General features: G+C 37.4%; 57 pseudogenes; all 57 read right to left on the bottom strand.

Moving 5' to 3' along the window:
• Nucleotides 1-312: 312 nt before the first annotated feature.
• Nucleotides 313-431, bottom strand: LOC148483440 (5S ribosomal RNA; annotated as a pseudogene).
• Nucleotides 432-546: 115 nt separating this feature from the next.
• On the bottom strand, nucleotides 547-665 carry LOC148483439 (5S ribosomal RNA; annotated as a pseudogene).
• Nucleotides 666-780: 115 nt separating this feature from the next.
• LOC148483438 (5S ribosomal RNA) lies at nucleotides 781-899 on the bottom strand (annotated as a pseudogene).
• Nucleotides 900-1015: 116 nt separating this feature from the next.
• Nucleotides 1016-1134, bottom strand: LOC148483437 (5S ribosomal RNA; annotated as a pseudogene).
• A 116-nt stretch (nucleotides 1135-1250) lies between these two features.
• Nucleotides 1251-1369, bottom strand: LOC148483436 (5S ribosomal RNA; annotated as a pseudogene).
• A 117-nt stretch (nucleotides 1370-1486) lies between these two features.
• LOC148483435 (5S ribosomal RNA) lies at nucleotides 1487-1605 on the bottom strand (annotated as a pseudogene).
• Nucleotides 1606-1716: 111 nt separating this feature from the next.
• On the bottom strand, nucleotides 1717-1835 carry LOC148483434 (5S ribosomal RNA; annotated as a pseudogene).
• Nucleotides 1836-2186: 351 nt separating this feature from the next.
• LOC148483433 (5S ribosomal RNA) lies at nucleotides 2187-2305 on the bottom strand (annotated as a pseudogene).
• Nucleotides 2306-2421: 116 nt separating this feature from the next.
• Nucleotides 2422-2540, bottom strand: LOC148483432 (5S ribosomal RNA; annotated as a pseudogene).
• Nucleotides 2541-2656: 116 nt separating this feature from the next.
• Nucleotides 2657-2775, bottom strand: LOC148483431 (5S ribosomal RNA; annotated as a pseudogene).
• A 115-nt stretch (nucleotides 2776-2890) lies between these two features.
• On the bottom strand, nucleotides 2891-3009 carry LOC148483430 (5S ribosomal RNA; annotated as a pseudogene).
• Nucleotides 3010-3125: 116 nt separating this feature from the next.
• Nucleotides 3126-3244, bottom strand: LOC148483429 (5S ribosomal RNA; annotated as a pseudogene).
• A 116-nt stretch (nucleotides 3245-3360) lies between these two features.
• On the bottom strand, nucleotides 3361-3479 carry LOC148483428 (5S ribosomal RNA; annotated as a pseudogene).
• A 351-nt stretch (nucleotides 3480-3830) lies between these two features.
• Nucleotides 3831-3949, bottom strand: LOC148483427 (5S ribosomal RNA; annotated as a pseudogene).
• Nucleotides 3950-4065: 116 nt separating this feature from the next.
• LOC148483426 (5S ribosomal RNA) lies at nucleotides 4066-4184 on the bottom strand (annotated as a pseudogene).
• A 116-nt stretch (nucleotides 4185-4300) lies between these two features.
• On the bottom strand, nucleotides 4301-4419 carry LOC148483425 (5S ribosomal RNA; annotated as a pseudogene).
• Nucleotides 4420-4534: 115 nt separating this feature from the next.
• Nucleotides 4535-4653, bottom strand: LOC148483424 (5S ribosomal RNA; annotated as a pseudogene).
• A 115-nt stretch (nucleotides 4654-4768) lies between these two features.
• On the bottom strand, nucleotides 4769-4887 carry LOC148483423 (5S ribosomal RNA; annotated as a pseudogene).
• Nucleotides 4888-5003: 116 nt separating this feature from the next.
• Nucleotides 5004-5122, bottom strand: LOC148483422 (5S ribosomal RNA; annotated as a pseudogene).
• Nucleotides 5123-5238: 116 nt separating this feature from the next.
• LOC148483421 (5S ribosomal RNA) lies at nucleotides 5239-5357 on the bottom strand (annotated as a pseudogene).
• Nucleotides 5358-5707: 350 nt separating this feature from the next.
• On the bottom strand, nucleotides 5708-5826 carry LOC148483420 (5S ribosomal RNA; annotated as a pseudogene).
• A 116-nt stretch (nucleotides 5827-5942) lies between these two features.
• Nucleotides 5943-6061, bottom strand: LOC148483419 (5S ribosomal RNA; annotated as a pseudogene).
• Nucleotides 6062-6637: 576 nt separating this feature from the next.
• On the bottom strand, nucleotides 6638-6756 carry LOC148483418 (5S ribosomal RNA; annotated as a pseudogene).
• A 116-nt stretch (nucleotides 6757-6872) lies between these two features.
• Nucleotides 6873-6991, bottom strand: LOC148483417 (5S ribosomal RNA; annotated as a pseudogene).
• A 117-nt stretch (nucleotides 6992-7108) lies between these two features.
• On the bottom strand, nucleotides 7109-7227 carry LOC148483416 (5S ribosomal RNA; annotated as a pseudogene).
• Nucleotides 7228-7338: 111 nt separating this feature from the next.
• Nucleotides 7339-7457, bottom strand: LOC148483415 (5S ribosomal RNA; annotated as a pseudogene).
• An 822-nt stretch (nucleotides 7458-8279) lies between these two features.
• LOC148483414 (5S ribosomal RNA) lies at nucleotides 8280-8398 on the bottom strand (annotated as a pseudogene).
• Nucleotides 8399-8513: 115 nt separating this feature from the next.
• Nucleotides 8514-8632, bottom strand: LOC148483413 (5S ribosomal RNA; annotated as a pseudogene).
• Nucleotides 8633-8747: 115 nt separating this feature from the next.
• On the bottom strand, nucleotides 8748-8866 carry LOC148483412 (5S ribosomal RNA; annotated as a pseudogene).
• A 116-nt stretch (nucleotides 8867-8982) lies between these two features.
• On the bottom strand, nucleotides 8983-9101 carry LOC148483411 (5S ribosomal RNA; annotated as a pseudogene).
• Nucleotides 9102-9217: 116 nt separating this feature from the next.
• On the bottom strand, nucleotides 9218-9336 carry LOC148483410 (5S ribosomal RNA; annotated as a pseudogene).
• Nucleotides 9337-9453: 117 nt separating this feature from the next.
• Nucleotides 9454-9572, bottom strand: LOC148483409 (5S ribosomal RNA; annotated as a pseudogene).
• A 111-nt stretch (nucleotides 9573-9683) lies between these two features.
• On the bottom strand, nucleotides 9684-9802 carry LOC148483408 (5S ribosomal RNA; annotated as a pseudogene).
• A 586-nt stretch (nucleotides 9803-10388) lies between these two features.
• On the bottom strand, nucleotides 10389-10507 carry LOC148483407 (5S ribosomal RNA; annotated as a pseudogene).
• Nucleotides 10508-10623: 116 nt separating this feature from the next.
• LOC148483406 (5S ribosomal RNA) lies at nucleotides 10624-10742 on the bottom strand (annotated as a pseudogene).
• Nucleotides 10743-10857: 115 nt separating this feature from the next.
• Nucleotides 10858-10976, bottom strand: LOC148483405 (5S ribosomal RNA; annotated as a pseudogene).
• Nucleotides 10977-11092: 116 nt separating this feature from the next.
• On the bottom strand, nucleotides 11093-11211 carry LOC148483404 (5S ribosomal RNA; annotated as a pseudogene).
• Nucleotides 11212-11327: 116 nt separating this feature from the next.
• LOC148483403 (5S ribosomal RNA) lies at nucleotides 11328-11446 on the bottom strand (annotated as a pseudogene).
• Nucleotides 11447-11797: 351 nt separating this feature from the next.
• On the bottom strand, nucleotides 11798-11916 carry LOC148483402 (5S ribosomal RNA; annotated as a pseudogene).
• A 116-nt stretch (nucleotides 11917-12032) lies between these two features.
• LOC148483401 (5S ribosomal RNA) lies at nucleotides 12033-12151 on the bottom strand (annotated as a pseudogene).
• Nucleotides 12152-12267: 116 nt separating this feature from the next.
• Nucleotides 12268-12386, bottom strand: LOC148483400 (5S ribosomal RNA; annotated as a pseudogene).
• Nucleotides 12387-12501: 115 nt separating this feature from the next.
• On the bottom strand, nucleotides 12502-12620 carry LOC148483399 (5S ribosomal RNA; annotated as a pseudogene).
• A 115-nt stretch (nucleotides 12621-12735) lies between these two features.
• Nucleotides 12736-12854, bottom strand: LOC148483398 (5S ribosomal RNA; annotated as a pseudogene).
• A 116-nt stretch (nucleotides 12855-12970) lies between these two features.
• On the bottom strand, nucleotides 12971-13089 carry LOC148483397 (5S ribosomal RNA; annotated as a pseudogene).
• A 116-nt stretch (nucleotides 13090-13205) lies between these two features.
• On the bottom strand, nucleotides 13206-13324 carry LOC148483396 (5S ribosomal RNA; annotated as a pseudogene).
• Nucleotides 13325-13675: 351 nt separating this feature from the next.
• On the bottom strand, nucleotides 13676-13794 carry LOC148483395 (5S ribosomal RNA; annotated as a pseudogene).
• A 116-nt stretch (nucleotides 13795-13910) lies between these two features.
• On the bottom strand, nucleotides 13911-14029 carry LOC148483394 (5S ribosomal RNA; annotated as a pseudogene).
• A 116-nt stretch (nucleotides 14030-14145) lies between these two features.
• Nucleotides 14146-14264, bottom strand: LOC148483393 (5S ribosomal RNA; annotated as a pseudogene).
• A 115-nt stretch (nucleotides 14265-14379) lies between these two features.
• On the bottom strand, nucleotides 14380-14498 carry LOC148483392 (5S ribosomal RNA; annotated as a pseudogene).
• A 116-nt stretch (nucleotides 14499-14614) lies between these two features.
• LOC148483391 (5S ribosomal RNA) lies at nucleotides 14615-14733 on the bottom strand (annotated as a pseudogene).
• A 116-nt stretch (nucleotides 14734-14849) lies between these two features.
• LOC148483390 (5S ribosomal RNA) lies at nucleotides 14850-14968 on the bottom strand (annotated as a pseudogene).
• Nucleotides 14969-15084: 116 nt separating this feature from the next.
• On the bottom strand, nucleotides 15085-15203 carry LOC148483389 (5S ribosomal RNA; annotated as a pseudogene).
• Nucleotides 15204-15319: 116 nt separating this feature from the next.
• LOC148483388 (5S ribosomal RNA) lies at nucleotides 15320-15438 on the bottom strand (annotated as a pseudogene).
• Nucleotides 15439-15553: 115 nt separating this feature from the next.
• LOC148483387 (5S ribosomal RNA) lies at nucleotides 15554-15672 on the bottom strand (annotated as a pseudogene).
• A 116-nt stretch (nucleotides 15673-15788) lies between these two features.
• LOC148483386 (5S ribosomal RNA) lies at nucleotides 15789-15907 on the bottom strand (annotated as a pseudogene).
• A 116-nt stretch (nucleotides 15908-16023) lies between these two features.
• Nucleotides 16024-16142, bottom strand: LOC148483385 (5S ribosomal RNA; annotated as a pseudogene).
• A 116-nt stretch (nucleotides 16143-16258) lies between these two features.
• Nucleotides 16259-16377, bottom strand: LOC148483384 (5S ribosomal RNA; annotated as a pseudogene).
• Nucleotides 16378-16608: the final 231 nt, after the last annotated feature.

Here is a 16608-nt window from a genome sequence, read left to right as displayed (position 1 = left end):
CTCAAGTAAATTCATTGATAAGTTGAAAAAATTAAATGTAAAATGTAATAGAAAAGACGGTTATGGCAGTATAAAATTACCTACAGCACCTGGGATTCCTAGGTAGTCTCCCATCCAAGTACTGACCATGCCCAACACTGCATAGCTTCCAAGATCAAACGACATTGGCCATGTCCAGTGTGGTTTGGCTATAGGTGCTGAAAAATATTAACTTTAGACCTCTTTTACTTCTTAACTCAAGTAAATTCATTGCTAAGTTGAAAAAATGTAATGTAAAATGTAATAGAAAAGAATGTTATGGCTATATAAAATTACCTACAGCACCTGGTATTCCCAGGTGGTCTCCCATCCAAGTACTAACCAGGCCCAACACTGCATAGCTTCCAAGATCAGACGAGATTGGGCATGTCCAGTGTGGTTTGCCTGTAGGTGCTAAAAGCCTTAACTTTAGACCTCTTTTACTTCTTAACTCAAGTAAATTCATTGATAAGTTGAAAAAATTAAATGTAAAATGTAATAGAAAAGACTCTTATTGCAGTATAAAATTACCTACAGCACCTGGGATTCCTAGGTGGTCTCCCATCCAAGTACTAACCAGGTCCAACACTGCATAGCTTCCAAGATCAGACGATATTGGGCATGTCCAGTGTGGTTTGGCTGTAGGTGCCCAAAAACATTAACTTTAGACCTATTTACTTCTTAACTCAAGTAAATTCATTGATAAGTTGAAAAAATTAAATGTAAAATGTAATAGAAAAGAATGTTATGGCAGTATAAAATTACCTACAGCTCCTGGTATTCCCAGGTGGTCTCCCATCCAAGTCCTAACCAGGACCAACACTGCATAGCTTCCAAGATCAGACAAGATTGGGCATGTCCAGTGTGGTTTGGCTGTAGGTGCTCAAAAGCATTAACTTTAGACATCTATTACTTCTTAACTCAAGTAAATTCATTGATAAGTTGAAAAAATTAAATGTAAAATGTAATAGAAAAGACGGTTATGGCAGTATAAAATTACCTACAGCACCTGGGATTCCTAGGTAGTCTCCCATCAAAGTACAAACCAGTCCCAACACTGCATAGCTTCCAAGATCAGATGAGATTGGGCATGTCCAGTGTGGTTTGGCTGTAGGTGCTCAAAAATATTAACTTTTAACGTCTTTTACTTCTTTACTCAAGTAAATTCATTGATAATTTGAAAAAATTAAATGTAAAATGAAATAGAAAAGACTGTTATGGCACTATAAAATTACCTATAGCACCTGGTATTCCTAGGTGGTCTCCCATCCAAGTACTAACCAGGCCCTACACTGCATAGCTTCCGAGATCCGATGAGATTGGACATGTCCAGTGTGGTTTGGCTGTAGTTTCTCAAAAATATTAACTTTAGACCTCTATTACTTCTTAACTCAAGTAAATTCAATGATAAGTAGAAAAAAATAAAATGTAAAATGTAATAGAAAAGAATGTTATGGCAGTATAAAATTACCTACAGCACCTGGTATTCCCAGGTGGATTCCCATCCAAGTACTAACCATGCCCAACACTGCATAGCTTCCAAGATCAGACGACATTGGCCATGTCCAGTGTGGTTTGGCTATAGGTGCTGAAAAATATTAACTTTAGACCTCTATTACTTCTTAACTCAAGGAAATTCATTGATAAGTTGAAAAAATTAAATGTAAAATGTAATAGACTGTTATGGCAGTATAAAATTACCTACAGCACCTTCGATTCCTAGGTGGTCTCCCATCCAAGTACTAACCAGGCCCAACACTGCATAGCTTCTAAGATCAGATGAGATTGGGCATGTCCAGTGTGCTTTGGCTATAGGTGCTCAAAAACATTAACTTTAGACCTCTTTTACTTCTTTACTCAAGTAAATTCATTGATAAGTTGAAAAAATTAAATGTAAAATGTAATAGAAAAGAATCTTATGGCAGTATAAAATTACCTACAGAACCTGGGATTCCTAGGTAGTCTCCCATCCAAGTAGAAACCAGTCCCAACACTGCATACCTTCCAAGATCAGACGAGATTGGGCATGTCCAGTGTGGTTTGGCTGTAGGTGCTCAAAAACATTAACTTTAGACCTGTATTACTTCTTAACTCAAGTAAATTCATTGATAAGTTGAAAAAATTAAATGTAAAATGTAATATTAAAGAATGCTATGGCAGTATAAACTTACCTACTGCACCTGGTTTTCCCAGGTGGTCTCCCATCCAAGTACGGACCACGCCCAACACTGCATAGCTTCCAAGATAAGACGAGATTGGGCATGTCCAGTGTGGATTGGCTGTAGGTGGTCAAAAACATTAACTTTAGACCTCTATTACTTCTTAACTCAAGTAAATTCATTGATAAGTTGAAAAAATTAAATGTAAAATGTAATAGAAAAGAATGTTATGGCAGTATAAAATTACCTACAGCACCTGGTATTCCCAGGTGGTCTCCCATCCAAGTACTGACCATGCCCAACAATGCATAGCTTCCAAGATCAAACGACATTGGCCATGTCCAGTGTGGTTTGGCTATAGGTGCTGAAAAATATTAACTTTAGACCTCTTTTACTTCTTAACTCAAGTAAATTCATTGCTAAGTTGAAAAAATGTAATGTAAAATGTAATAGAAAAGAATGTTATGGCTATATAAAATTACCTACAGCACCTGGTATTCCCAGGTGGTCTCCCATCCAAGTACTAACGAGGCCCAACACTGCATAGCTTCCAAGATCAGACGAGATTGGGCATGTCCAGTGTGGTTTGCCTGTAGGTGCTAAAAGCCTTAACTTTAGACCTCTTTTACTTCTTAACTCAAGTAAATTCATTGATAAGTTGAAAAAATTAAATGTAAAATGTAATAGAAAAGACTGTTATTGCAGTATAAAATTACCTACAGCTCCTGGGATTCCTAGGTGGTCTCCCATCCAAGTACTAACCAGGTCCAACACTGCATAGCTTCCAAGATCAGATGAGATTGGGCATGTCCAGTGTGGTTTGGCTGTAGGTGCCCAAAAACATTAACTTTAGACCTCTTTTACTTCTTAACTCAAGAAAATTCATTGATAAGTTGAAAAAATGAAATGTAAAATGTAATAGAATAGAATGTTTTGGGTGTCTAAAATTACCTACAGCACCTGGTATTCCCAGGTGGTCTCCCATCCAAGTACAAACGAGACCCAACACTGCATAGCTTCCAAGATCGGACGAGATTGGGCATGTCCAGTGTGGTTTGGCTGTAGGTGCTCAAAAGAATTACATTTAGACCTCTATTACTTCTTAACTCAAGTAAATTCATTGATAAGTTGAAAAAATTAAATGTAAAATGTAATAGAAAAGAATTTTATGGCAGTATAAAATTACCTACAGCTCCTGGTATTCCCAGGTGGTCTCCCATCCAAGTACTAACCAGGCCCAACACTGCATAGCTTCCAAGATGAGACGAGATTGGGCATGTCCACTGTGGTTTGGCTGTAGGTGCTCAAAAGCATTAAATTTAGACCGCTTTTACTTCTTAACACAAGTAAATTCATTGATAAGTTGAAAAAATTAAATGTAAAATGTAATAGAAAAGAATGTTATGGCAGTATAAAATTTCCTACTGCACCTGGTTTTCCCAGGTGGTCTCCCATCCAAATACTGACCATGCCCAACACTGCATAGCTACCAAGATAAGAAGAGATGGGGCATGTCCAGTGTGGATTGGCTGTAGGTGCTCAAAAGTAATAACTTTAGACCTCTTTTACTTCTTAACACAAGTAAATTCATTGATAAGTTGAAAAAATTAAATGTAAAATGTAATAGAAAAGAATGTTATGGCAGTATAAAATTACCTACAGCTCCTGGTATTCCCAGGTGGTCTCCCATCCAAGTACTAACCAGGCCCAACACTGCATAGCTTCCAAGATCAGACGAGATAGGGCATGTCCAGTGTGGTTTGGCTGTAGATGCTCAAAAACATTAACTTTAAACCTCTATTACTTCTTAACTCAAGTAAATTCATTGATAAGTTGAAAAAATTAAATTTAAAATGTAATAGAAAAGAATGTTATGGCTGCATAAAATTACTTACAGCTCCTGGTATTCCCAGGTGGTCTCCCATCCAAGTACTAACCAGGCCCAACACTGCATAGCTTCCAAGATCAGACGAGATTGGGCATGTCCAGTGTGGTTTGGCTGTAGGTGCTCAAAAACATTAACTTTAGACCTCTATTACTTCTTATCTCAAGTAAATTCATTGATAAGTTGAAAAAATTAAATGTAAAATGTAATAGAAAAGAATGTTATGGCAGTATAAAATTACCTACAGTACCTGGTAATCCCTGGTGGTCTCCCATGCAAGTACTAACCAGGCCCAACACTGCATAGCTTCCAAGTTCAGACGAGATTGGGCATGTCCAGTGTGGTTTGGCAGTAGGTGCTCAAAAACATTAACTTTAGACCTCTTTTACTTCTTAACTCAAGTAAATTCAATGATAAGTTGAAAAATGAAATGTAAAATGTAATAGAAAAGAATGTTATGGAAGTATAAAATTACCTACAGCACCTGGTATTCCCAGGTGGTCTCCCATCCAAGTACTAACAAGGCCCAACACTGCATAGCTTCCAAGATCAGACGAGATTGGGCATGTCCAGTGTGGTTTGCCTGTAGGTGCTAAAAGCCTTAACTTTAGACCTCTTTTACTTCTTAACTCAAGTAAATTCATTGATAAGTTGAAAAAATTAAATGTAAAATGTAATAGAAAAGACTGTTATTGCAGTATAAAATTACCTACAGCACCTGGGATTCCTAGGTGGTCTCCCATCCAAGTACTAACCAGGTCCAACACTGCATAGCTTCCAAGATCAGACGAGATTGGGCATGTCCAGTGTGGTTTGGCTGTAGGTGCCCAAAAACATTAACTTTAGACCTCTTTTACTTCTTAACTCAAGAAAATTCATTGATAAGTTGAAAAAATGAAATGTAAAATGTAATAGAATAGAATGTTTTGGGTGTCTAAAATTACCTACAGCACCTGGTATTCCCAGGTGGTCTCCCATCCAAGTACAAACGAGGCCCAACACTGCATAGCTTCCAAGATCGGACGAGATTGGGCATGTCCAGTGTGGTTTGGCTGTAGGTGCTCAAAAGCATTACATTTAGACCTCTATTACTTCTTAACTCAAGTAAATTAATTGATAAGTTGAAAAAATTAAATGTAAAATGTAATAGAAAAGAATGTTATGGCAGTATAAAATTACCTACAGCTTCTGGTATTCCCAGGTGGTCTCCCATCCAAGTACTAACCAGGCCCAACACTGCATAGCTTCCAAGATCAGACGAGATTGGGCATGTCCACTGTGGTTTGGCTGTAGGTGCTCAAAAGCGTTAAATTTAGACCGCTTTTACTTCTTAACACAAGTAAATTCATTGATAAGTTGAAAAAATTAAATGTAAAATGTAATAGAAAAGAATGTTATGGCAGTATAAAATTTCCTACTGCACCTGGTTTTCACAGGTGGTCTCCCATCCAAATACTGACCATGCCCAACACTGCATAGCTACCAAGATAAGACAAGATGGGGCATGTCCAGTGTGGATTGGCTGTAGGTGCTCAAAAGTAATAACTTTAGACCTCTTTTACTTCTTAACTCAAGTAAATTCAATGATAAGTTGAAAAATTAAATGTAAAATGTAATAGAAAAGAATGTTATGGCAGTATAAAATTACCTACAGCTCCTGGTATTCCCAGGTGGTCTCCCATCCAAGTACTAACCAGGCCCAACACTGCATAGCTTCCAAGATCAGACGAGATTGGGCATGTCCAGTGTGGTTTGGCTGTAGATGCTCAAAAACATTAACTTTAGACCTCTATTACTTCTTAACTCAAGTAAAATCATTGATAAGTTGAAAAAATTAAATTTAAAATGTAATAGAAAAGAATGTTATGGCTGCATAAAATTACTTACAGCACCTGGTATTCCCAGGTTGTCTCCCATCCAAGTACTACCCATGACCAACACTGCATAGCTTCCAAGATCAGACGAGAGTGGGCATGTCCAGTGTGGTTTGGCTGTAGGTGCTCAAAAACATTAACTTTAGACCTCTATTACTTCTTAACTCAAGTAAATTCATTGATAAGTTGAAAAAATTAAATGTAAAATGTAATAGAAAAGAATGTTATGGCAGTATAAAATTACCTACAGTACCTGGTAGTCTCCCATACAAGTAATAACCAGGCCCAACACTGCATAGCTTCCAAGTTCAGACGAGATTGGGCATGTCCAGTGTGGTTTGGCAGTAGGTGCTCAAAAACATTAACTTTAGACCTCTTTTACTTCTTAACTCAAGTAAATTCAATGATAAGTTGAAAAATGAAATGTAAAATGTAATAGAAAAGAATGTTATGGAAGTATAAAATGACCTACAGAACCTGGGATTCCTAGGTAGTCTCCCATCCAAGTACAAAACCAGTCCCAACACTGCATAGCTTCCAAGATCAGACGAGATAGGGCATGTCCAGTGTGGTTTGGCTGTAGGTGCTCAAAAGCATTAACTTTAGACCTCTATTATTTCTTAACTCAAGTAAATTCATTGATAAGTTGAAAAAATTAAATGTAAAATGTAATAGAAAAGACGGTTATGGCAGTATAAAATTACCTACAGCACCTGGGATTCCTCGGTAGTCTCCCATCCAAGTACTAACCAGTCCCAACACTGCATAGCTTCCAAGATCAGATGAGATTGGGCATGTCCAGTGTGGTTTGGCTGTAGGTGCTCAAAAATATTAACTTTTAACGTCTTTTACTACTTTACTCAAGTAAATTCATTGATAATTTGAAAAAATTAAATGTAAAATGAAATAGAAAAGACTGTTATGTCAGTATAAAATTACCTATAGCACCTGGTATTCCTAGGTGGTCTCCCATCCAAGTACTAACCAGGCCCTACACTGCATAGCTTCCAAGATCCGATGAGATTGGACATGTCCAGTGTGGTTTGGCTGTAGCTTCTCAAAAATATTAACTTTAGACCTTTATTACTTCTTAACTCAAGTAAATTCAATGATAAGTGGAAAAAAATAAAATGTAAAATGTAATAGAAAAGAATGTTATCGCAGTATAAAATTACCTACAGCACTTGGTATTCCCAGGTGGATTCCCATTCAAGTACTAACCATGCCCAACACTGCATAGCTTCCAAGATCAGACGACATTGGCCATGTCCAGTGTGGTTTGGCTATAGGTGCTGAAAAATATTAACTTTATACCTCTATTACTTCTTAACTCAAGGAAATTCATTGATAAGTTGAAAAAATTAAATGTAAAATGTAATAGACTGTTATGGCAGTATAAAATTACCTACAGCACCTGGGATTCCTAGGTGGTCTCCCATCCAAGTACTAACCAGGCCCAACACTGCATAGCTTCCAAGATCAGATGAGATTGGGCATGTCCAGTGTGGTTTGGCTGTAGGTGCTCAAAAACATTAACTTTAGACCTCTTTTACTTCTTTACTCAAGTAAATTCATTGATAAGTTGAAAAAAATTACATGTAAAATGTAATAGAAAAGAATCTTATGGCAGTATAAAATTACCTACAGAACCTGGGATTCCTAGGTAGTCTCCCATCCAAGTAGAAACCAGTCCCAACACTGCATAGCTTCCAAGATCAGACGAGATAGGGCATGTCCAGTGCGGTTTGGCTGTAGGTGCTCAAAAACATTAACTTTAGACCTGTATTACTTCTTAACTCAAGTAAATTCATTGATAAGTTGAAAAAATTAAATGTAAAATGTAATAGAAAAGAATGCTATGGCAGTATAAAATTACCTACTGCACCTGGTTTTCCCAGGTGGTCTCCCATCCAAGTACGGACCACGCCAAACACTGCATAGCTTCCAAGATAAGACGAGATTGGGCATGTCCAGTGTGGATTGGCTGTAGGTGGTCAAAAACATTAACTTTAGACCTCTATTACTTCTTAACTCAAGTAAATTCATTGATAAGTTGAAAAAATTAAATGTAAAATGTAATAGAAAAGAATGTTATGGCAGTATAAAATTACCTACAGCACCTGGTATTCCCAGGTGGTCTCCCATCCAAGTACTGACCATGCCCAACACTGCATAGCTTCCAAGATCAAACGACAATGGCCATGTCCAGTGTGGTTTGGCTACAGGTGCTGAAAAATATTAACTTTAGACCTCTTTTACTTCTTAACTCAAGTAAATTCATTGCTAAGTTGAAAAAATGTAATGTAAAATGTAATAGAAAAGAATGTTATGGCTATATAAAATTACCTACAGCACCTGGTATTCCCAGGTGGTCTCCCATCCAAGTACTAACCAGGCCCAACACTGCATAGCTTCCAAGATCAGACGAGATTGGGCATGTCCAGTGTGGTTTGCCTGTAGGTGCTAAAAGCCTTAACTTTAGACCTCTTTTACTTCTTAACTCAAGTAAATTCATTGATAAGTTGAAAAAATTAAATGTAAAATGTAATAGAAAAGACTGTTATTGCAGTATAAAATTACCTACAGCACCTGGGATTCCTAGGTGGTCTCCCATCCAAGTACTAACCAGGTCCAACACTGCATAGCTTCCAAGATCAGACGAGATTGGGCATGTCCAGTGTGGTTTGGCTGTAGGTGCCCAAAAACATTAACTTTAGACCTATTTACTTCTTAACTCAAGTAAATTCATTGATAAGTTGAAAAAATTAAATGTAAAATGTAATAGAAAAGAATGTTATGGCAGTATAAAATTACCTACAGCTCCTGGTATTCCCAGGTGGTCTCCCATCCAAGTCCTAACCAGGCCCAACACTGCATAGCTTCCAAGATCAGACAAGATTGGGCATGTCCAGTGTGGTTTGGCTGTAGGTGCTCAAAAGCATTAACTTTAGACATCTATTACTTCTTAACTCAAGTAAATTCATTGATAAGTTGAAAAAATTAAATGTAAAATGTAATAGAAAAGACGGTTATGGCAGTATAAAATTACCTACAGCACCTGGGATTCCTAGGTAGTCTCCCATCAAAGTACAAACCAGTCCCAACACTGCATAGCTTCCAAGATCAGATGAGATTGGGCATGTCCAGTGTGGTTTGGCTGTAGGTGCTCAAAAATATTAACTTTTAACGTCTTTTACTTCTTTACTCAAGTAAATTCATTGATAATTTGAAAAAATTAAATGTAAAATGAAATAGAAAAGACTGTTATGGCAGTATAAAATTACCTATAGCACCTGGTACTCCTAGGTGGTCTCCCATCCAAGTACTAACCAGGCCCTACACTGCATAGCTTCCGAGATCCGATGAGATTGGACATGTCCAGTGTGGTTTGGCTGTAGTTTCTCAAAAATATTAACTTTAGACCTCTATTACTTCTTAACTCAAGTAAATTCAATGATAAGTAGAAAAAAATAAAATGTAAAATGTAATAGAAAAGAATGTTATGGCAGTATAAAATTACCTACAGCACCTGGTATTCCCAGGTGGATTCCCATCCAAGTACTAACCATGCCCAACACTGCATAGCTTCCAAGATCAGACGACATTGGCCATGTCCAGTGTGGTTTGGCTATAGGTGCTGAAAAATATTAACTTTAGACCTCTATTACTTCTTAACTCAAGGAAATTCATTGATAAGTTGAAAAATTTAAATGTAAAATGTAATAGACTGTTATGGCAGTATAAAATTACCTACAGCACCTTTGATTCCTAGGTGGTCTCCCATCCAAGTACTAACCAGGCCCAACACTGCATAGCTTCTAAGATCAGATGAGATTGGGCATGTCCAGTGTGCTTTGGCTGTAGGTGCTCAAAAACATTAACTTTAGACCTCTTTTACTTCTTTACTCAAGTAAATTCATTGATAAGTTGAAAAAATTAAATGTAAAATGTAATAGAAAAGAATCTTATGGCAGTATAAAATTACCTACAGAACCTGGGATTCCTAGGTAGTCTCCCATCCAAGTAGAAACCAGTCCCAACACTGCATACCTTCCAAGATCAGACGAGATTGGGCATGTCCAGTGTGGTTTGGCTGTAGGTGCTCAAAAACATTAACTTTAGACCTGTATTACTTCTTAACTCAAGTAAATTCATTGATAAGTTGAAAAAATTAAATGTAAAATGTAATATTAAAGAATGCTATGGCAGTATAAACTTACCTACTGCACCTGGTTTTCCCAGGTGGTCTCCCATCCAAGTATGGACCACGCCCAACACTGCATAGCTTCCAAGATAAGACGAGATTGGGCATGTCCAGTGTGGATTGGCTGTAGGTGGTCAAAAACATTAACTTTAGACCTCTATTACTTCTTAACTCAAGTAAATTCATTGATAAGTTGAAAAAATTAAATGTAAAATGTAATAGAAAAGAATGTTATGGCAGTATAAAATTACCTACAGCACCTGGTATTCCCAGGTGGTCTCCCATCCAAGTACTGACCATGCCCAACAATGCATAGCTTCCAAGATCAAACGACATTGGCCATGTCCAGTGTGGTTTGGCTATAGGTGCTGAAAGATATTAACTTTAGACCTCTTTTACTTCTTAACTCAAGTAAATTCATTGCTAAGTTGAAAAAATGTAATGTAAAATGTAATAGAAAAGAATGTTATGGCTATATAAAATTACCTACAGCACCTGGTATTCCCAGGTGGTCTCCCATCCAAGTACTAACGAGGCCCAACACTGCATAGCTTCCAAGATCAGACGAGATTGGGCATGTCCAGTGTGGTTTGCCTGTAGGTGCTAAAAGCCTTAACTTTAGACCTCTTTTACTTCTTAACTCAAGTAAATTCATTGATAAGTTGAAAAAATTAAATGTAAAATGTAATAGAAAAGACTGTTATTGCAGTATAAAATTACCTACAGCACCTGGGATTCCTAGGTGGTCTCCCATCCAAGTACTAACCAGGTCCAACACTGCATAGCTTCCAAGATCAGACGAGATTGGGCATGTCCAGTGTGGTTTGGCTGTAGGTGCCCAAAAACATTAACTTTAGACCTCTTTTACTTCTTAACTCAAGAAAATTCATTGATAAGTTGAAAAAATGAAATGTAAAATGTAATAGAATAGAATGTTTTGGGTGTCTAAAATTACCTACAGCACCTGGTATTCCCAGGTGGTCTCCCATCCAAGTACAAACGAGACCCAACACTGCATAGCTTCCAAGATCGGACGAGATTGGGCATGTCCAGTGTGGTTTGGCTGTAGGTGCTCAAAAGAATTACATTTAGACCTCTATTACTTCTTAACTCAAGTAAATTCATTGATAAGTTGAAAAAATTAAATGTAAAATGTAATAGAAAAGAATGTTATGGCAGTATAAAATTACCTACAGCTCCTGGTATTCCCAGGTGGTCTCCCATCCAAGTACTAACCAGGCCCAAAACTGCATAGCTTCCAAGATGAGACAAGATTGGGCATGTCCACTGTGGTTTGGCTGTAGGTGCTCAAAAGCATTAAATTTAGACCGCTTTTACTTCTTAACACAAGTAAATTCATTGATAAGTTGAAAAAATTAAATGTAAAATGTAATAGAAAAGAATGTTATGGCAGTATAAAATTTCCTACTGCACCTGGTTTTCCCAGGTGGTCTCCCATCCAAATACTGACCATGCCCAACACTGCATAGCTACCAAGATAAGACGAGATGGGGCATGTCCAGTGTGGATTGGCTGTAGGTGCTCAAAAGTAATAACTTTAGACCTCTTTTACTTCTTAACACAAGTAAATTCATTGATAAGTTGAAAAAATTAAATGTAAAATGTAATAGAAAAGAATGTTATGGCAGTATAAAATTACCTACAGCTCCTGGTATTCCCAGGTGGTCTCCCATCCAAGTACTAACCAGGCCCAACACTGCATAGTTTCCAAGATCAGACGAGATAGGGCATGTCCAGTGTGGTTTGGCTGTAGATGCTCAAAAACATTAACTTTAGACCTCTATTACTTCTTAACTCAAGTAAATTCATTGATAAGTTGAAAAAATTAAATTTAAAATGTAATAGAAAAGAATGTTATGGCTGCATAAAATTACTTACAGCACCTGGTATTCCCAGGTGGTCTCCCATCCAAGTACTAACCAGGCCCAACACTGCATAGCTTCCAAGATCAGACGAGATTGGGCATGTCCAGTGTGGTTTGGCTGTAGGTGCTCAAAAGCATTAACTTTAGACCTCTATTACTTCTTATCTCAAGTAAATTCATTGATAAGTTGAAAAAATTAAATGTAAAATGTAATAGAAAAGAATGTTATGGCAGTATAAAATTACCTACAGTACCTGGTAATCCCTGGTGGTCTCCCATGCAAGTACTAACCAGGCCCAACACTGCATAGCTTCCAAGTTCAGACGAGATTGGGCATGTCCAGTGTGGTTTGGCAGTAGGTGCTCAAAAACATTAACTTTAGACCTCTTTTACTTCTTAACTCAAGTAAATTCAATGATAAGTTGAAAAATGAAATGTAAAATGTAATAGAAAAGAATGTTATGGAAGTATAAAATTACCTACAGCACCTGGTATTCCCAGGTGGTCTCCCATCCAAGTACTAACGAGGCCCAACACTGCATAGCTTCCAAGATCAGACGAGATTGGGCATGTCCAGTGTGGTTTGCCTGTAGGTGCTAAAAGCCTTAACTTTAGACCTCTTTTACTTCTTAACTCAAGTAAATTCATTGATAAGTTGAAAAAATTAAATGTAAAATGTAATAGAAAAGACTGTTATTGCAGTATAAAATTACCTACAGCACCTGGGATTCCTAGGTGGTCTCCCATCCAAGTACTAACCAGGTCCAACACTGCATAGCTTCCAAGATCAGACGAGATTGGGCATGTCCAGTGTGGTTTGGCTGTAGGTGCCCAAAAACATTAACTTTAGACCTCTTTTACTTCTTAACTCAAGAAAATTCATTGATAAGTTGAAAAAATGAAATGTAAAATGTAATAGAATAGAATGTTTTGGGTGTCTAAAATTACCTACAGCACCTGGTATTCCCAGGTGGTCTCCCATCCAAGTACAAACGAGACCCAACACTGCATAGCTTCCAAGATCGGACGAGATTGGGCATGTCCAGTGTGGTTTGGCTGTAGGTGCTCAAAAGAATTACATTTAGACCTCTATTACTTCTTAACTCAAGTAAATTCATTGATAAGTTGAAAAAATTAAATGTAAAATGTAATAGAAAAGAATGTTATGGCAGTATAAAATTACCTACAGCTCCTGGTATTCCCAGGTGGTCTCCCATCCAAGTACTAACCAGGCCCAACACTGCATAGCTTCCAAGATGAGACAAGATTGGGCATGTCCACTGTGGTTTGGCTGTAGGTGCTCAAAAGCATTAAATTTAGACCGCTTTTACTTCTTAACACAAGTAAATTCATTGATAAGTTGAAAAAATTAAATGTAAAATGTAATAGAAAAGAATGTTATGGCAGTATAAAATTTCCTACTGCACCTGGTTTTCCCAGGTGGTCTCCCATCCAAATACTGACCATGCCCAACACTGCATAGCTACCAAGATAAGACGAGATGGGGCATGTCCAGTGTGGATTGGCTGTAGGTGCTCAAAAGTAATAACTTTAGACCTCTTTTACTTCTTAACACAAGTAAATTCATTGATAAGTTGAAAAAATTAAATGTAGAATGTAATAGAAAAGAATGTTATGGCAGTATAAAATTACCTACAGCTCCTGGTATTCCCAGGTGGCCTCCCATCCAAGTACTAACCAGGCCCAACACTGCATAGCTTCCAAGATCAGACGAGATAGGGCATGTCCAGTGTGGTTTGGCTGTAGATGCTCAAAAACATTAACTTTAGACCTCTATTACTTCTTAACTCAAGTAAATTCATTGATAAGTTGAAAAAATTAAATTTAAAATGTAATAGAAAAGAATGTTATGGCTGCATAAAATTACTTACAGCACCTGGTATTCCCAGGTGGTCTCCCATCCAAGTACTAACCAGGCCCAACACTGCATAGCTTCCAAGATCAGACGAGATTGGGCATGTCCAGTGTGGTTTGGCTGTAGGTGCTCAAAAACATTAACTTTAGACCTCTATTACTTCTTAACTCAAGTAAATTCATTGATAAGTTGAAAAAATTAAATGTAAAATGTAATAGAAAAGAATGTTATGGCAGTATAAAATTACCTACAGTACCTGGTAATCCCTGGTGGTCTCCCATGCAAGTACTAACCAGGCCCAACACTGCATAGCTTCCAAGTTCAGACGAGATTGGGCATGTCCAGTGTGGTTTGGCAGTAGGTGCTCAAAAACATTAACTTTAGACCTCTTTTACTTCTTAACTCAAGTAAATTCAATGATAAGTTGAAAAATGAAATGTAAAATGTAATAGAAAAGAATGTTATGGAAGTATAAAATTACCTACAGAACCTGGGATTCCTAGGTAGTCTCCCATCCAAGTACAAACCAGTCCCAACACTGCATAGCTTCCAAGATCAGATGAGATTGGGCATGTCCAGTGTGGTTTGGCTGTAGGTGCTCAAAAGCATTAACTTTAGACCTCTATTACTTCTTAACTCAAGTAAATTCATTGATAAGTTGAAAAAATTAAATGTAAAATGTAATAGAAAAGACGGTTATGGCAGTATAAAATTACCTACAGCACCTGGGATTCCTAGGTAGTCTCCCATCCAAGTACTAACCAGTCCCAACACTGCATAGCTTCCAAGATCAGACGAGATTGGGCATGTCCAGTGTGGTTTGGCTGTAGGTGCTCAAAAACATTAACTTTAGACCTGTATTACTTCTTAACTCAAGTAAATTCATTGATAAGTTGAAAAAATTAAATGTAAAATGTAATAGAAAAGAATGCTATGGCAGTATAAAATTACCTACTGCACCTGGTTTTCCCAGGTGGTCTCCCATCCAAGTACGGACCACGCCCAACACTGCATAGCTTCCAAGATAAGACGAGATTGGGCATGTCCAGTGTGGATTGGCTGTAGGTGGTCAAAAACATTAACTTTAGACCTCTATTACTTCTTAACTCAAGTAAATTCATTGATAAGTTGAATAAATTAAATGTAAAATGTAATAGAAAAGAATTTTATGGCAGTATAAAATTACCTACAGCACCTGGTATTCCCAGGTGGTCTCCCATCCAAGTACTAACCAGGCCCAACACTGCATAGCTTCCAAGATCAAACGACAATGGCCATGTCCAGTGTGGTTTGGCTTTAGGTGCTGAAAAATATTAACTTTAGACCTCTTTTACTTCTTAACTCAAGTAAATTCATTGCTAAGTTGAAAAAATGTAATGTAAAATGTAATAGAAAAGAATGTTATGGCTATATAAAATTACCTACAGCACCTGGTATTCCCAGGTGGTCTCCCATCCAAGTACTAACCAGGCCCAACACTGCATAGCTTCCAAGATCAGACGAGATTGGGCATGTCCAGTGTGGTTTGCCTGTAGGTGCTAAAAGCCTTAACTTTAGACCTCTTTTACTTCTTAACTCAAGTAAATTCATTGATAAGTTGAAAAAATTAAATGTAAAATGTAATAGAAAAGACTGTTATTGCAGTATAAAATTACCTACAGCACCTGGGATTCCTAGGTGGTCTCCCATCCAAGTACTAACCAGGTCCAACACTGCATAGCTTCCAAGATCAGACAAGATTGGGCATGTCCAGTGTGGTTTGGCTGTAGGTGCCCAAAAACTTTAACTTTAGACCTCTTTTACTTCTTAACTCAAGTAAATTCATTGATAAGTTGAAAAAATTAAATGTAAAATGTAATAGAAAAGAATGTTATGGCAGTATAAAATTACCTACAGCTCCTGGTATTCCCAGGTGGTCTCCCATCCAAGTACTAACTAGGCCCAACACTGCATAGCTTCCAAGATCAGACGAGATTGGGCATGTCCAGTGTGGTTTGGCTGTAGATGCTCAAAAACATTAACTTTAGACCTCTATTACTTCTTAACTCAAGTAAATTCATTGATAAGTTGAAAAAATTAAATTTAAAATGTAATAGAAAAGAATGTTATGGCAGTATAAAATTACCTACAGCACCTGGGATTCCTAGGTGGTCTCCTATCCAAGTACTAAACAGGTCCAACACTGCATAGCTTCCAAGATCAGACGAGATTGGGCATGTCCAGTGTGGTTTGGCTGTAGGTGCTCAAAAACATTAACTTTAGACCTCTTTTACTTCTTAACTCAAGTAAATTTATTGATAAGTTGAAAAAATTAAATGTAAAATGTAATAGAAAAGAATGTTATGGCAGTATAAAATTTCCTACAGCTCCTGGTATTCCCAGGTGGTCTCCCATCCAAGTACTAACCAGGCCCAACACTGCATAGCTTCCAAGATCAGACGAGATTGGGCATGTCCACTGTGGTTTGGCTGTAGGTGCTCAAAAGCATTAAATTTAGACCGCTTTTACATCTTAACACAAGTAAATTCATTGATAAGTTGAAAAAATTAAATGTAAAATGTAATAGAAAAGAATGTTATGGCAGTATAAAATTTCCTACTGCACCTTGTTTTCCCAGGTGGTCTCCCATCCAAATACTGACCATGCCCAACACTGCATAGCTACCAAGATAAGACGAGATGGGGCATGTCCAGTGTGGATTGGCTGT

The sequence above is a fragment of the Taudactylus pleione genome, unplaced genomic scaffold (assembly GCF_031769625.1).
Source record: "Taudactylus pleione unplaced genomic scaffold, aTauple2 ptg000550l, whole genome shotgun sequence".
NCBI classification, from domain to species: domain Eukaryota; kingdom Metazoa; phylum Chordata; class Amphibia; order Anura; family Myobatrachidae; genus Taudactylus; species Taudactylus pleione.
This window is presented reverse-complemented; position numbering and strand designations above follow the sequence as displayed.